Below are 16,438 nucleotides of genomic sequence, written 5' to 3' on the forward strand. Positions count from 1 at the left end.
ACTTGATACAGGGTCTCACTTACAGAGCCCAGGCTGGAATGCAGTGACATGATTGTGGCTCACTGCAGTCTCAAACTCCAGGGCTCAAGTGATCCTCTCACCTAAGCCTCCCAAGTAGCTGGGACTACAGGGTGCTACTATGCCTGACTAAATTTTTTTGTTTTTTGTCAAATGAGACTTGCTATGTTGCCCAGGATGGTCTTGAACTCCTGGCCTCAAGTGATCCTCCCCTCTTGGCCTCCCAAAGTATTGGAATTACAGGCATGAACCACCTCACCTAGCCCTGCAATTTTATTTTTATTCTCTAAACTGTTGCTGCTCTCCTTAACCCCTACTGACTACCTTTTGCTATTGAATTTGCTATGTGAAAAGCCATTTTATGTTTTAGAAATTGGGCCTTTGTCTTACAGTTACTCTCTAATTCTGGTCTTGAGAAAAATTTTCAGTTTTACAGGATGTGATTGAAATTACTCTAATTCACAGGGCAATTTTATCTGGATGGTGGCACTTTAGAATGAAAGTTTCTCAATCTCCGTTTATCTTTTGGTTTGAGGATAGTGTTTAAGACTATTAGGATCACTTGATTAGTATCTCTGGGCTTTTGAAAATAATTACACAGTGTTAACGTTTTTAAAAATTGTTCTAATGGGTAGGTACAGCGGAGAGCACCATAAATGATTAAAGGTTTAGGAAAGCTCAAGGCCTAGAATTATTTAGGCATATTAAAGAGAAGGCTGAAAGTAAAATTCAGTCACTGTTTATGAAGTCTGTGCTATAATGTGACTTTACTATTCTGGAGATTTTTTAATTAATCAAGATCTATTTTACCTGGAGAACACTGTTTTGAACAGGAATGGAATTAGAATCTTTCTTGAGCTCTGACATAGTCCTCAGTTCGAAGAATAGAATTAACATTTCCTAGCTGGGTAAGGTACAAAATCAAAGCTCTACTTCCCCACTGTGAAATAGGTATGCTAATAATAGTACCCACCTCTTAGGACTAACTGGAATAAGGCACATGAATCTTTCTAGCACAGTGCCTGGCACATAATAAGCATGCAAAATTTAGCTCTTTCTAAAGATACATTTTCTAAATTAAATGTCAGTGATCAACTACATTTTCTGTGTGTTAATGTGTAGTTGGGTTACTAAAATTGTTAGATTTTCTAATCAAGAGACCTACTTGTCATGGAAGTATACCTCCATTAAGCAAGCATGGTATAAAAAGAAGCCGTTGGCTGGGTGTAGTGGCTCACGCCTGTAATCCAAGCACTTTGGAGACCAAGGCAGGCGGATCACCTGAGGTCAGGAGTTCAGGATCAGCCTGACCAACATGGTGAAACCCCGTCTTTTAAAAAAAAAAAAAAAAAAAAAAAGAATCTGTCTTATTTAGTACTTAACCAAGTAACCTTTGTGTATGTATTTATTTATTTTTTCGAGAGAGGTTCTCCCTCTATCAGCTGGGAGTGCAGTGGTGCAATCACAGCTCACTGCACAACCTCAGCCTCTCTAGTAGCTGGGACCACAGGCACACACCTCCACACCTAGCTAATTTTTAAATTATTTGTAGAGACTAGATCCCACTAGTTGCCAGGGCTGCTCTTGAACTCCTGGCCTCAAGTGATACTCCCACCTCAGCCTCCCAAACTGCTAGGATTATAGGCATGAGCCACCACGCCTGGCCCAAATAACCTTTTAAAGTTGAGCTTTATTAAAGCATAAAGCTGAATAGTAAAGTTGGCTGATAAAAATTTTGACATGATGCTAAATAAATGTAGCATCTTAACAATGTTTGCCGTTCTAAACTTGTATATGTTTTTTCCTCTGGGTCAATCATCTATATCTTAAATTGGGAGTCATTAATACCCAGATTAGAAGCTGAGAAATTTTAAAATCTTAGACTTATTTTTAGGAATTATAAATATGTATTATTGAAGGGCTAAAATATTAATAGTATTTTAAAGAATCAGGGGGTCAGGTGCGGTGACTCCTATATATAATCCCAGCCCTTTTGGGAGGCCATGGTGGGAGGACTACTTGAGCTCAGGCATAATATAACAGCCTGGGCAACACAGTGAGACTCTGTCTCTACTAAAAAATTTTAAAATTAGCCAGGTGTGGTGGTGCATGCCCGTAGTCCCAGCTGTGTTGGAGGCTGAAGTGGGATATCTTGAGCCCAGGAGGTCAAGGCTGCAGTGAGTCATGATCACACTGCCACACTGTAGCCTGGGTGAAAGAGCAAGACCCTGTCTCTTAAAAAAAAAAAAAAAAAAAAACAAGAAAAAATCAGGGCATTTTGATGCCAAAGGACATCTGTGGAATCTATGTGGCTCTATCAGTTTGCCAATGAGATGTTGTCTGTTAAACATGTTGCTGCCAGCTACAGCTGACTTTTCCAGGATCTCCATCAAGGAGAAGCATGTTATTAGCTGTGAAGATTCCATTCTTATCTAATCCATCCCTTAAGAAAATTGAGAGAGGGGGATGAAGACAGTGGCAATTTTAAAGTAGCCCTGTTATATTGAGTTTTTAGGGACTCTGTCTGTTTTGTGAAGACATATATCACTTGAGTATGTGTTACGTGCAGGGCACTGTGGTGTATCTATAAAATTTAATCTTGAGAAAACCAAGCAGAGTAGGTAATACTCCTGTTTTGCAGATGTAGAAGCTTAAGTCCCAGCTGATCCTCATCTCTTGTCCTTTTCTCATGTTATGCTCTAGTCCTGAACTGGTATCTCCCAATTAAGCTGAGTTCTTTTGTATCCAGGCCTTTGCACACACTTCCTCCTCTTTTAAGAACAGGCTTCCTTAACAGCCTCATCTGGTTACTATCACTTATCCTGCCGGACTCAGCCTTAATGTCCCCTTTTTAGAGATTTTGCTGATCCCTTGACTCTGGACCAGATTTCCTTCCTGTGTGCCCTAGTAGTTTTGTTAGGATTAAATTCTTTTGCTTGTCTTTGGTTTCCTGTAAGCTCCTATATCTCCCATTATAAGCTCTTAGAGGAGAGAGACTGTCATAATCACCCTTATTCTATATCCAACACTGCTTGGCACATAATGGACACTTAAAAGTAAATGAAGTGTAGAAAAGTTAACTTGCCCAAGATCACAGCTATTAAATGGTAAAACTGGGATTTGAATCTAGATTTTCTGACCTTCAGAGCCCATACTTTTTTTTTTTGAGATAGGGTCTCACTTTGTTGCCCAAGCTAGAGTACACAGTCGTACAATCTTGGCCCACTGCAGCCTCAACCTCCTGGGCTCAGGCCATCCTTCCACCTTCGCCTCCTGAGTAATTGGGGCTACAGGAGCAAGTCAGTATGTCTGGCTAATTTTTTTGTATTTGTAGAGACGGGATTTCTCCATGTTGCCTAGGCGTCTCTCAGACAAGGTCACCATGGTTGCCCAGAGCCCTCACAGAACATTCAGATCACCTGAAGAGCCTTTGAAACCATATGCAGCAAGGATTTCTCCTGCTGTTTATCATGCTCTCTGTCTCACTGAGATAAAGAGTAGAAAAGGAGGAGAAATATACATAGAACCACAGTGGTTGATAGCTCTGATGGGGTTAAAAAAAACAGATTTTAAAATAGTAAAACATAAAATGAATAGCAGATCTTGGCAACAGAGAGGAAAACCAGTGACATTTGTCAAAGATAGAAAACTTTTTGGAGGGGAGGCATTTAAATATTAGCTGAAAGCATACCATCTCTACAGCTTGGGTTTTTGGGAGGAAGGGGAGATACTACTTTCAGTCAAGCCAGATCTTTTTACCCTGCCTTGCATCATCCATGTCTATATTCCTATATAATAATCATGAAAGTAAGCCGGAAGTTAAAAAAGACAAAAAAAAAAAAATATATATATATATATATATATATATATATTGTATTTAGGAATTTTTTGGAGACAAGGTCTTGCTATAATTGGGACTTCAGGAGCACGTCATTATGCCCGGTTAAAGTGAGCCTCCCACCTCAGCCAAGTAGCTGGGATTACTGTTGCATGCCATCAAGCATGTCTCAAAAAAGGAATCTTTATAAATATTGTCACGCTACACCTTTAAAGGAAAATCTAAGCAATGCTTTGAGCTATGCTGGTGATCACATGTAATAATTTTCCTCTCTTGTTCACTTTCATCATCATGCTTACTGCACGCCTTCGAAAAAGCACTAGACTTTTATTATTAGATACTTTGATGTTTGTATCATGTTATGCTGTTTTCATGTAAACACAGCCAGCAGTTTCTTGAACATCAGTTAAGAAAGATGGTGTCCAAGAAAATCTTTGAACTGCTATTTTTTTTTCCAGTTTATTCTTAGGGATGGGTGCCGTGGCTCATGCCTATAATCCCAGCACTTTGAGAGGCTGAGGTGGGTGGATCACCTGAGATCAGGAGTTCGAGACCAGCCTTGCTAACATGGTAACATCCTATATCTACTAAAATACAAAAATTAGCCAGTGTGGTGGTGCATGCCTGTAATCCCAGCTACTCAGGAGGCTGAGGCGCACAAGGATTGCTTGAACCCTGGAGGCAGAGGTTGTGGTGAATCGAGATTGCACCACTGCACTCCATCCTGGATGGCAGCGAGACTGTCTTTAAAAAAAAAAGTTTGTTCTTAAATGTGTAACAAGCTCCAAGACATTTCATCCTTTGCTTCCTATAGTGGAAGCAGAAGACCTTATGGCAGGAAATACAGATATTTAAATAGGAATGGGATCAAGGGTCATCACTGCCTCGGGCACAGTGGTTTGTTTTTTGGTTTTGGTTCTTGTTTTCCAGATTTCTCCCATCCAAGTACTAACCAGGCTTAACCCTGCTTAGCTTTTGAGATGAGATGAACAATTGGGTGCATTCAGGGTAGAATGGCCATAGACTTTTGCCAGATTTCTTTATTCTACCTGTCCAGGGAACCCTTCCCTCTGGCCTTTGCTTTTAGCTCCTCAGGTTTTTTCTGCTCCTCTTTTTGTTTCTGCTTGAAATTCTTGTCTTCCTCATACATCTCCTTGGCCTGTTTCTTGGGCTGTTTCAGGGGCTTCTTGCTGTAGGTGCCTGTTAGGAAGGCTGGATGTGGTGCCTGCCGTCCCTTCCTCAAACCCTGCACAGGAAACTGGAACTTGCAAAGCCTTCAACCAAAGTTCTACTTTTTCTCTTTTTTTTTTTTTTTTTGAGACAGAATCTCACTCTGCCGCCCAGGCTGGAGTGCAATGGTGCAATCTCAGCACACTGCAGCCTCTGCCTCCCTGGTTCAAGCAATTCTTGTGCTTCAGCCTCCCAGGTAGCTGGGACTATACAGGTTGTGCACCACCACGCCCAGCTAATTTTTGTATTTTTAGTAGAGATAGGATTTCAGTATGTTACCCAGGCTGGTCTCAAACTTCTTCCTGGCCTCAAGTGATCTGCCCACCTCAGCCTTCCAAAATACAGGCGTGAGTCACTGTGCCTAGCCACTACTTCTTTAAGGAAATATTTAACTCGCAACCTAGGAATTTGGATGTGTTAGTAAAATGTGACGTTTGCTATAGCTTGCCAGAAAGGTTTTACCAATTAGTATAGAGTTTGTGCTGTTCTCAGATAAAGAAGAGAATTTTTTGTTTGTTTTTCCACATGGAAAGGTTTCAGGCACAGTCCAGGGTTAGTATTGTAGCTTGACTATCAGCTTCTAATATCATATGCACATGCTAGCCAAAGGGAAGGTTTATTTGTGCCCTTGAAGGACTCAGCCAGGAAGTTGTATTATTTCTGTTTCTGCCCCATTGCCGTACTTAGCTACAAAGGAAGCTGGGAAATTTAGGCGGCCATGTGAAGAAGGGAAGAGTAGACACTATGCTTTGCTACATTAACAGATGGTTGTGGTTGGCCCTTCTAGGATATGGCTTTAAACTACACTGTGATCATTTAAGAATTTCCTTTTTCTGCTGATGCCTGGAATTTCAGTTTAGAGTAAGTTCATTTGATTTGCAAGAAATAAAATTGTACTCTCATTAGTTTAGAAGTCTTAAGTGTGAATAAGTTTTGATTCTTTCATGATAATTAATTTTGATAATTCGAGAAAAAAGGCAAGCATGAAGACATGGCATATCTGTTAGGGGCATACCTTGAGATTGGGCTAGAGATTCTAAAAATAGTTGATTAACCTTTTTTTTTTTTTCCCTTAAAAAAACTGCTGCTTAAAACTGTATTGGTTTTGCTGGGCGCAGTGGCTCACGCCTGTAATCCCAGCACTTTGGGAGGCCAAGGCGGGCAGATCACGAGACTAGGAGTTCAAGACCAGCCTGGCCAACATGGTGAAACCCCGTCTCTGCTAAAAATACAAAAAATCAGCCAGGTGTGGTAGCAGGCAGGTGTAATCCCAGCTACTCAGAAAGCTAAGGCAGGAAAATCGCTTGAACCCGGGAGGTGGAGATTACAGTGAGCCAAGACTGCACCACTGTACTCTAGCCTGGGCAACAGAGCAAGACTCCATCTTAAAAACAAAAACAAAACAAAAAAAAACCAAACTATATTGGTTTTACTTAGGACCAGCATTGTAGTTGCTGATATTGAATCATGGAGTATATACTTTGAGCCACCAAAATAAATGAAGGTCATTTTCTTTTAGCAGAGAATCACAGAAAGACTTGTGATAATTTTGCAAAGTTTCTTTGTGTCCAGCTGTATTGGAATGGTCATTTGATAATTCTTTGTTCTGTAAACCTTGATTTTATCACTGATAGAGCATTTCTTTTGGCTTTTCTAAAGTTATTTCAGCACCTGCCACGTATAGTTTGTTTGCTTTCTATTTTTCTAGTCCTGCCCTTGTGGGATTAACTTCTCTGTTGCATAGTAAGGCTCATCCATATTGAGAAATAGAGAAGTCTGAAAGCCCCTCCTTGTGTCTGGTCTTGGTATCTCACTCCTTTCTTGTCTTGACTTTACTGGTTATCTTCAAGTGGAAATGGAGAGAAAAAACTTGTCAGCCAGGCATGTATATATGTATATTACCAGGTCTTGTCTTAAGTTTACACCCAAAGATTCCCCCATGGTATATAACTGAGGACATTCATAGAACACTAAGGGTTATAGGTACAGCTGGGGTTGGCAAACTGTGGGCTTACCTGTTTTTATAAATAAAGTTTTATTGGAACATGGCATATTCATTTCTTTCCATATTATCTAAGATCACTTTTATACTACAAGGGCAGAATTAAGTAGTTGAAATAGTCTTCTTTACTATCTTGCCCTTTAAGAACAAGTTTGCGAATTTATGTCTAGAGTTTGCTCATGTAACATTGAAATAATGGAAATCAAAAGGCACCTAGAGAATCGGTTATCAAAACATGAGACCGGACATGGTGGCTGACTCCTGTGATTTCAGCACTTTGGGAGGCTGAGGTGGGTGGATCACTTGAAGTCAGGAGTTCAAGACCAGCCCGGCCAACATGGCAAAACCCTGTCTCTACTAAAAATATAAAAAAGCCAGATGTAGTGGTGTGCCCTTGTAATCCTAGCTACTTGGGACTGAGATGGGAGGATCACTTGAACCGTGGAGGCTGAGGTTGCAGTGAGCCAAGATCACACCAGTGCATTCCAGCCTTTGTGACAGAGCAAAACCCCATCTTAAATGAAATAAAACCCTAAAAAATATCATGAAGCTATGGAAAATACATTCATTTAGGAAGCCAATAGTAAACAACTGAGGAAATAGTAGTTAAATATAACACTGCACAGTCATCAAATAATAGGATCTTAATGCATAGCCCTATTGCTGGGTGCTGAATAAAATATTAGATACTATTCTTTCCTCCTAAAGGCCCAGAAATTGTAACTTTGTGTTGTTATCCCACTGATAATATTAAGGCCAGGCACAAGGATTTTCAACTTTTGAGTTTATTTTCTTACTTGAAGCCTTTTATGTAAACTCCTTTGAATACCCACATAAAGGAGAGAGAGCTGGTACTGATAAACTAGTGGGCAGCAGGTTCATAGTGGTTTAGGGTCGGTCAGCAAACCAGTGGCAAAACTGGAGATGATGCCAAACAAAACTGATTGCAGTCAGTTCTAGTCAGGGTCATGGTTTAGATATTTTCTAGCCAGAATTAATTAATTTCTTGTACAGTAGTATTATTTAATGGTTTGTGGGGTTTTGTGTGTGTGTGTGTTTAAAGATGGGATTTTACCATGTTGGTCAGGCTGGTCTTGAACTCCCGACCTCAGGTGATCGCCCGCCTTGGCCTTCAAAGTGCTTGTGTGTTTTTTTAAAAGATGGAATCTCACTGTATTGCCCAGGTTGGTCTTGAACTCTTGAGCTCAAGCGATCCTCTTATCTGCTTCAGCCTCCTGAGTAGCTGGTACTACAGATGTGAGCCATTACACCTGGCTTAATGTTTTGTGTTTTTACTTGTTAACTCCCTATATAATATGGCGATATGCCATTGTATAAATAATTTTTAATAATATTTAAATTTGTATTGGTTAAACTATTAACATAGGTAATTTTAATATCTTCAGCTTGTAAAAAGTTTATAGAAAGGGATTAAGTCCTTTCTACAAACTCTATCTATCTATCTGTTTATCTGTTTATCTATCTATCTGAAAGCTGGGTGTGGTACTGCACACCTGTAGTCCCAGCTACTCAGGAGGTTGAGGTGGGAGAATCTTTTAAGCCCCGGAGGTTGAGGCTGCAGTGAGCTATAATGGTACCGCTCCACTCCAGCCTGGGTGACAAAGTGAGACCCTGTCCAAAAAAAAAAAAAAAAAGAAGGAAGTAAGTTGAAAATTAAGAAACTGTGATACCAAGTCTAAATAGGAAAACATAGTAAATTGATAGAATTTTTGTCTTAATTTAGAAGGGCACATTATGTTGATATACTTAAGTTGGGATAAATTGCAGTTTTAGAGCTTTTTTGTTTAGACATGAGGATATGATTCTTATCTATAATCTGTTTGCTCAGTTTCCTTCCTTCAAGACATCTGATCAATTGTTTTTTTCTAACTAAATTTCTTTTTAGAGTTGTTAACTTTGACTAGCTCCTATGGGTCAGTTGCTTTATTGAGTACTTGGAATGCTAAGTTTAATAACACAGGGCTGCTGCATTCAGTAAGTTCACACCAGCCTGAAACAGGGCTAGATTTCTCTGATAAGTTTTCCCCAGAACTGTCCAATAAATGAACATTTATGAACTGTCTGTTGTATGCGAAACATGGCTAGATACTTGGGTAAGAGATGAAAAAAATATGCCTAGCCTTTGGAAGCTTCCAGAGTGGTGGTAAGGATAGTGGAGAGAGGTAAATTCATCAAATATGCATAATATGTAGTGGGAACCCAAGTCTGCCCTGAGGGGCCAGGAATGTGTGAGGGCAAAAAGTTGGCCAGTAATGTTCTAGGTAGGGGAAGCACCTGTCTTTTCTGTCCTTTACTGCCAGCATCTGATGTTGTCAGTGATCTGCCAGAATCAACAGTAATAATACTGGAGTGATTCCTTGTTACTCTCTGACTCAAACATTTTTCTCAATTTTTATTTATAATTTTACATATAATGTATAATTTGGTTTTGAAATTGTTATTTTATTTTTTAATAGAGACAGGGTCTCGCTGTTTTGCCCAGGCTGGTTTTGAACTCCTAAGCTCAAATAGTCCTCCTGCCTCTGCCTCCCAAAGTGCTTTGCAGGTGTGATTACAGGTGTGTGCCACTGCGCCCAGCCATAATTTGTTTTAAGCATCTATATGTTCAGGCAGTATGGTAGGCACTTTCACTCTGTGTTTTCTATGATATAGTTTATTCTACTGCATTTCCTTACAAACTGTAATTACTCTTATTTCTAGTTAAAACAGATGATAGGCTGGGCATGGTGGATTATGGCTATAATCCTAGCACTTTGGGAGGCTAAGGTGGGAAGATCACTTGAGTCCAGGCATTCAAGACCAGCCTGGGAAACATAGTGAGACTTAATTTTTTTTTTTTTTTTTTTTAATTAGCTGGGTGTGATGGCATTGACTTGTTGTACCAACTACTTGGGAGGCTGAGATAGGAGGATAACTTAAGACCAAGAGTTCAAGGCTGCAGTAAGCTGTGGTCATGCCCACTGCACCACAATATAGGCAACAGAGTGAGACCTGGTCACACACCCAAAAAATAGATCATAGATATAGACTGCTTTTTCATTCTCTTGGCAATAGTCCTTTCTATTTCCTCCTGTATTAGTCCATTTTCACACTGCTATAAATATACCACCCAAGACTGGATAATTTATAAAGGAAAGAGGTTTAATTGACTTACAGTTCTGCATAGCTAGGGAGGCATCAGGAAACTTAGAAGTATGGTGGAAGGCAAAGAAGAAGCAAGGACCTGCTTCACAAGGCAGCTGGAAAGAGAGAAAGTGAAGCAGAAAGCCCCTTATAAAGCCATCAGCTCTGGTGAGAACTCACTCAGTATCATGAGAAGAGCATGGCAGAACCACCCCCATGATCCAGTCACCTGGGGGGTTATGTGTGGGGATTATAATTCGAGATGAGATTTGGGTAGGGACACAGAGTCAAACCATATCACATCCTGACCATGCTTTATGCTATAGCTAAGAAAGTCTACCTGCTCTTCTCCCATGCTGAATTCTGATGATCTTCCCTGATTCCTCTTGCCAAAAGCTAGTCCAGTGTGGACTTGCGCCTGTAGTCTTAGCTACTTGGGAGGCTGAAGTGGGAGGATCATTTGAGACTAGGAATTAGAATCTGCACTGAGTTATTATCTTGCCACTGCACTCCAGCCTGGGCAACAGAGCAAACCCTATCTCTTAAAAAAAAAAATGCTGAGAAAACATTCTATTCTGTACTGAGTTTGTGTTCCTAGGTTAAAAAAAAAAAAATTAAAATATAAAAACAATTTTAAGGAAAAAAAAATAAAGGCCAGGCTCAGTGTCTCACGCCTATAATCCCAGCACTTTGGGAGGCTGAGGTGGTGGATTACCAGAGATAGGGAGTTTGAGACCAGGCTGTCCAATGTGGTGAAACCTTGTCTCTACTAAAAATTACAAAAAAAAATTACCCAGGTGTGGTGGTATGCACCTGTAATCCTGGCTACTTGGGAGGCTGAGGCAGGAGACTCACTTGCACCTAGGAGGCAGAGGTTGCAGTGAGCCGAGGTAGCACCACTCCAGTCCAGCCAGGGCGACAGAGTAAGACCCTCTCTCAAAAAAAAAAAAAAAAAAAAAAAAAAAAAAAGGGACCTCTCGTAGCATTTTTAAGAATTTCTTACTTAGAGGCCTCAGAAATAACACCACACATCTACATCTATCTCATTCTTGACAATCCTGACAAAAGCAATGGGGAAAGGATTCCCTATTTAATAAATGGTGCTGGGGAAACTGGCTAGCCATATGCAGAAGACTGAAACTGGACCCCTTCCTTACACCTTATACAAAAATTAAGATGGATTAAAGACTTAAATGTAAAACCTAAAACGATAAAAACCGTAGAAGAGGACCTAGTACCATTCAGAACATAGGCATGGGCAAAGACTTCATGACTAGAACACCGAAACCAATTTTAGCAAAAGCCAAAATTGACAAATGGGATCTAATTAAAGAGCTTTTGCACAGCAAAAGAAACTATCATCAGAGTGGACAGGTGGCCTACAGAATGGGAGAAAATTTTTGCAGTCTATCCATCTGACCGAGGGCTGATATCCAGAATCTACAAGAAACTTAAATTTACAAGAAAAAAACCCAATCAAAAAGTGGGCAAAGGATATGAATAGATACTTCTCAAAAGAAGACATTTATGCAGCCAACAAACATGAAAAAAATCTCATCCTCACTGGTCATTAGAGAAATGCAAATAAAAACCACAATGAGATACCATCTCACACTAGTTAGAATGGCGGTCATTAAGTGGCTCATGCCTGTAATCCCAGCACTTTGGGAGGCTAAGGGGGCAGATCATAGGGTCAGGAGTTAAGACCAGCCTTGCCAATATGGTGAAACCTCATCTCTACAAAAAATACAAAAATTAGCCGGGCATGATGGTGGGCGCCTATAGTCCCAGCTACTAGGGAGGCTGAGGCAGGAGAATCACTTGAACCCAGGAGGTGGAGATTGCAGTGAGCCAAGATCGTACCACTGCACTCCAGCCTGGGCAACAGAGCAAGACGCCACCTTAAAAAAAAAAGTCAGGAAACAACAGGTGCTTGAGAGGATGTGGAGAAATAGGAATGCTTTTACATTGTCGGTGGGAGTGTAAACTAGTTCAAACATTGCGGAAGACAGTGTGGTGATTCCTCAAGGATCTAGAACCAGAGATACCATTCGACCCAGCAATCCCATTACTGGGTATATACCCAAAGGATTAGAAATCATTCTACTATAAAGACACATGCCATGCATATGTATGTTTATTGCAAGACTATTTACAATAGCAAAGACTTGGAACCAACCCAAATACCCATCAATGATAGACTGGATGAAGAAAATATGGCACATATATCCCATGGAATACTATGCAGCCATAAAAAAGAATGAATTCATGTCCTTTGCCGGGACATGGATGAAACTAGAAACCTTCATCTTCAGCAAACTAACAGGAACAGAAAACCAAACACCACATATTTTCCCTCATTAGCGGGAGTTGAACAGTGAGATCACATGGACACCGGAAAGGGAACATCACACACTGGGGCCTGGTTTGGGGGTGGGGGGCAAGAGGAGGGAGAGCACTAGGACAAATATCTAATGCATGTGGGGCTTAAAACCTAGGTGACGGGTTGATAGGTGCAACAAACCACCATGGCACATGTATACCTGTGTAACCTGCACATTGTACACATGTATCCCAGAACTTAAAATTCTTACTTGTATTCATGGCCGGGCACAGTGGCTCACACTTGTAATCCCAGCACTTTAGGAGGCTGAGGCAGGTGGTTTATTTGAGGTCAGGAGTTGGAGACCAGATTGACACCATGGTGAAACCCCATTGCTACTAAAAATACAAAATGTTAGCTGGGTGTGGTGTTGCATGCCTGTAGTTCCAGCTACTCAGAAGGCTGAGGCAGAATTGCTTGAACCCAAGAGGTGGAGGTTGCAGTCAGCTGAGATTGTACTGCTGGACTCCCACCCAGCAACAGAGAAAAAAAAATTCCTTATGTCCTTATAGAATATATTATTTTAGATGTGGATATTCTAGAGATTGATGGTGGTGATGTTTGGATAACAGTATGAATATGGATTTACTTAATGCTGCAGAACTCTGTACACTTAAAAATGCTTAAAATGATAATTTTATATTATGTGTATTTTACCACAATAATAAATATAGAAGTAAATAGTGTGGAGGGGCCAGGTACAGTGGCTGTCTCTTGTAATTCCAGCACTTTGGGAGGCCAAAGCAGGAGGATCAAGTGTTAAAAACCAGCTTGGGTAACATAATGAGACCCTTCTCTTTACAAAAAAATACAAAAATTAGCTAGGTATGGTGGTGTCCACCTATAGTCCCAGCTACTTGGGAGGCTGAGGTTGGGAGGATTGTTTGAGCCCAGGAGGTCGAGGCTGCAGTAAACCAGAATTGTACTGCTGCACTCTATACCCTGGGTGGCAGAGTGAGACCCCCATCTCAAAAAGAAAAAGGAAACTGGAGAGGGCAGTTTCTTTGCTTTCAAACTATCAAAGCAAGGCAAAAAGTAGTTTCTATGACTTTTTTTTTTTTTTTTTTTTTAAGTGGGGGTTTCAACATGTTGGTCAGGCTGGTCTTGAACTCCCAACCTCAGGTGATCCGCCCGCCTTGGCCTCCAAAGTGCTTGGATTACAGGCGTGAGCCACCACGCCCGGCCGTTTCTATGACTTTTTGCCAGGAATCCTCAATCCTTACTCATCTATTGTGTTTTATAGTCTCCTTTATCCGATATTAATGTAGCCAGTCCAATTTTCTTGTGGGTATTTGCAGAGCATGTAATTTTCTGTCCTTTCACTTTTAACCTGTGTTGGCGTTGGTTTTTTGAGGCAGAGTCTCATTCTCACCCAGGCTGGAATGCAGTGCATGATATCAGCTCTCTGCAACCTTCACCTCCTGGGCTCAAGTGATCTTGTGCCTCAGCCTTCCAGGTAGCTGGGATTACAGGTGTGTACCACAACACCTGGCTGATTTTTGTATTTATAGTAGAGATGAGATTTCACCATGTTGGCTAGGCTTGTCTTGAATTATCAACCTCAGTTGATCCACACCCCGCCCCTCTGCCACTTAAAATGTTGGGATTACAGGTGTCAGCCACCACTCCTAGCTCTTTATGTGGATTTCATTTACCATCTGGTATCATTTTTTTCAGCCTGAAGGGCTGGCTTTAGTATTTCTTTTTTCTTTTTCTAAGGTTCCCATCAGATGGTTAATGTGCTGAAGTCATAACAAGGTCTGAAGGAGGCACATCGTACACATGAGCATGAAAACCCAATCGTCATGCTTATGAACTGCAGAAGGATTTCTTTTGTATTTCTCCTAAGTCAGATCTGCTAACTAGGAAGGCCTGCTGTCTTTTTTTGTCTAGGAATGTCTTATATTTTTATTTTTGAAGGATAGTTCTGTTGGATGTGTTAGTTTTTCATTGCTGAATTAAAAATTACCACAATTGTAGCCCTTAAAATACCCCCAGCCAGATGCAGTGGTGTGTGCCTATAGTCCCACTACACAGGAGGTTAAGACAAGAGAATCACTTTAGCCCAGGAGTTTGAGGTGGCTACAGTGTGCAATGATCATGCCTGTAAATAGCCTGCACTCCTGCCTGGGAAATAAGCAAGATACAACTGTCTCTTTAAAAAAAAATTTTTTTTAAATAAATAAGTGGAGTTTTAAATTAATTAAACACCACCAAATATTATCTCACAAGTTCTGTAAGTCTGAATATGGCTTGTTTGGCTCAGGGTCCCACAATCCCTGCAATCAAGGAGGTTGGTCAAGGTTGTGGTTTCATCTGAGTCCGGGGAGTTCTCTTCCAGGCTTACATAGTTGTGGGCAGTATTAATTTTCTTGGAGTTGTAGAGTTTAGAGTAGTCTTCCTCTTAAAGGCCAATGGAAAAATGTCTTTTGTCTCGGGGAAGACTAAAGCCCGCCTTTAAGGGGGCTCACCTAATTAAGTCAAGGCTACTCACAAAAAACTCAGTGAAGTTAAAGTCAAACTGATTAGGGAGTTTAATTAACATCTGTAAAATCCCTTCACCTTTGCCATGTAATGTAACCTAATTATGGAAGTGACATCCATTGCATTCATAGGCCTCACTCACATTCTAGGGGAGGTGTGTATGCCAAGGGGTGGCAGTTTTAGGCACCATCTTAGAATTCAGCCTCCCACACTGGATAGGAAATTCTTTGTTGATTTTCTTTTTTTTTTTTTCCCCTTTTTCTTTTTTCGAGCACTTTGAATATGCTACTGGTTCCTTGTCTCCATTGTTTCTGGTGAGAAGTCAACTGTTAATCTTATTATGGTCCCCTGTAGTGATGAGTAGACTTCTCTTGCCACTGTAGCCAACATTTTGCTTTTCTTTGGCTTTTAACAGTTTTACTATAATGTTTGTTAGGTGGAGATCTCTTGGTGTTTATCCTACTTAGAGTTCATTGAGGTTCTTGGATGTATAGATTAAGGGTTTAGTCAAATTTTTAAAGTTTTCAGCCATTATTTATTGTTTCTTTGTCTCATTGTGGGACTCGCATTACGTGTGGATTGATAGACTTGATGGTATCCGACAGGTCCCTGAAGCTCTGTTCATTCTTATTTTTTTTCTTTCTTTCTGCTCTTCAGAATGGATAATTTCTTGGTTTGTCTTCAAGTTTGCAGATGCTTTTGTCTGCCAGTTTGAATCTGCTGTTGATCCCCTTCAGTTAATTTTTCATTTCAGCTATTGTACTTTTCAGCTGTAGAAGCGCAATTCAGTGGTTTTTTATAATCTCTTTTTGTTGAGATTCTCTATTCTTTGAATCATTGTCATCATGCTTTCTTTTAATTCTTTAAGCATGGTTTCCTTTAATTTGAACATATCGATAGCTGCTTGGAAATCCTGGATGGTTGAACAGCTAAACCTTCCCAGAGACCATTTCCACTGATTTTTTTATCCTTTTGTCTATGGCTTACACTTTCCAGTTTCTTTGCATGTCTCATAATTTTTTGTTAAACTGAACATTATAGATAATACATTGTAGAGACTCTGAGTTAGACTGCCTGCTGCCCCTCCCCCAAGGGGAGGTGGTTGTTGCTCTTTATTTTTTTAGGGACTTGCCTGTGTTAAGTCTGTAGTATGAGGTAATGATAGCACTGACCAATTTTTTTTTTTATTTTTGTTATGTTGGTGGTTTGTTGTTGTTGTTGTTGTTGGTTTAAGCCAGGTTTTCTAAGGGTCACCTCGAGTCAGTTTGTTAGCTTATCTTAATGGTCAGAAATGACTGGTCAAAGGTTATGCATAGCTACTTGAGCCATTGAGGCTTCA

General features: G+C 40.4%; 1 protein-coding gene and 1 non-coding gene across 2 annotated transcripts in view; one reads left to right on the plus strand and one right to left on the minus strand.

Annotated features, from left to right (window-relative positions):
• SNX3 (sorting nexin 3) overlaps nt 1-16,438 on the plus strand; it is a 44,328-nt gene that overhangs the window by 3,054 nt on the left and 24,836 nt on the right. The gene's annotated exons all lie outside the window — the stretch shown is intronic.
• LOC119473458 lies at nt 14,340-14,443 on the minus strand. Its single transcript, XR_005202680.1, has one exon. It is a non-coding gene; the product is annotated as a small nucleolar RNA U13 (small nucleolar RNA).

The sequence above is a fragment of the Cebus imitator genome, unplaced genomic scaffold, assembly GCF_001604975.1.
Source record: "Cebus imitator isolate Cc_AM_T3 unplaced genomic scaffold, Cebus_imitator-1.0 Scaffold160, whole genome shotgun sequence".
Lineage (NCBI taxonomy): Eukaryota > Metazoa > Chordata > Mammalia > Primates > Cebidae > Cebus > Cebus imitator.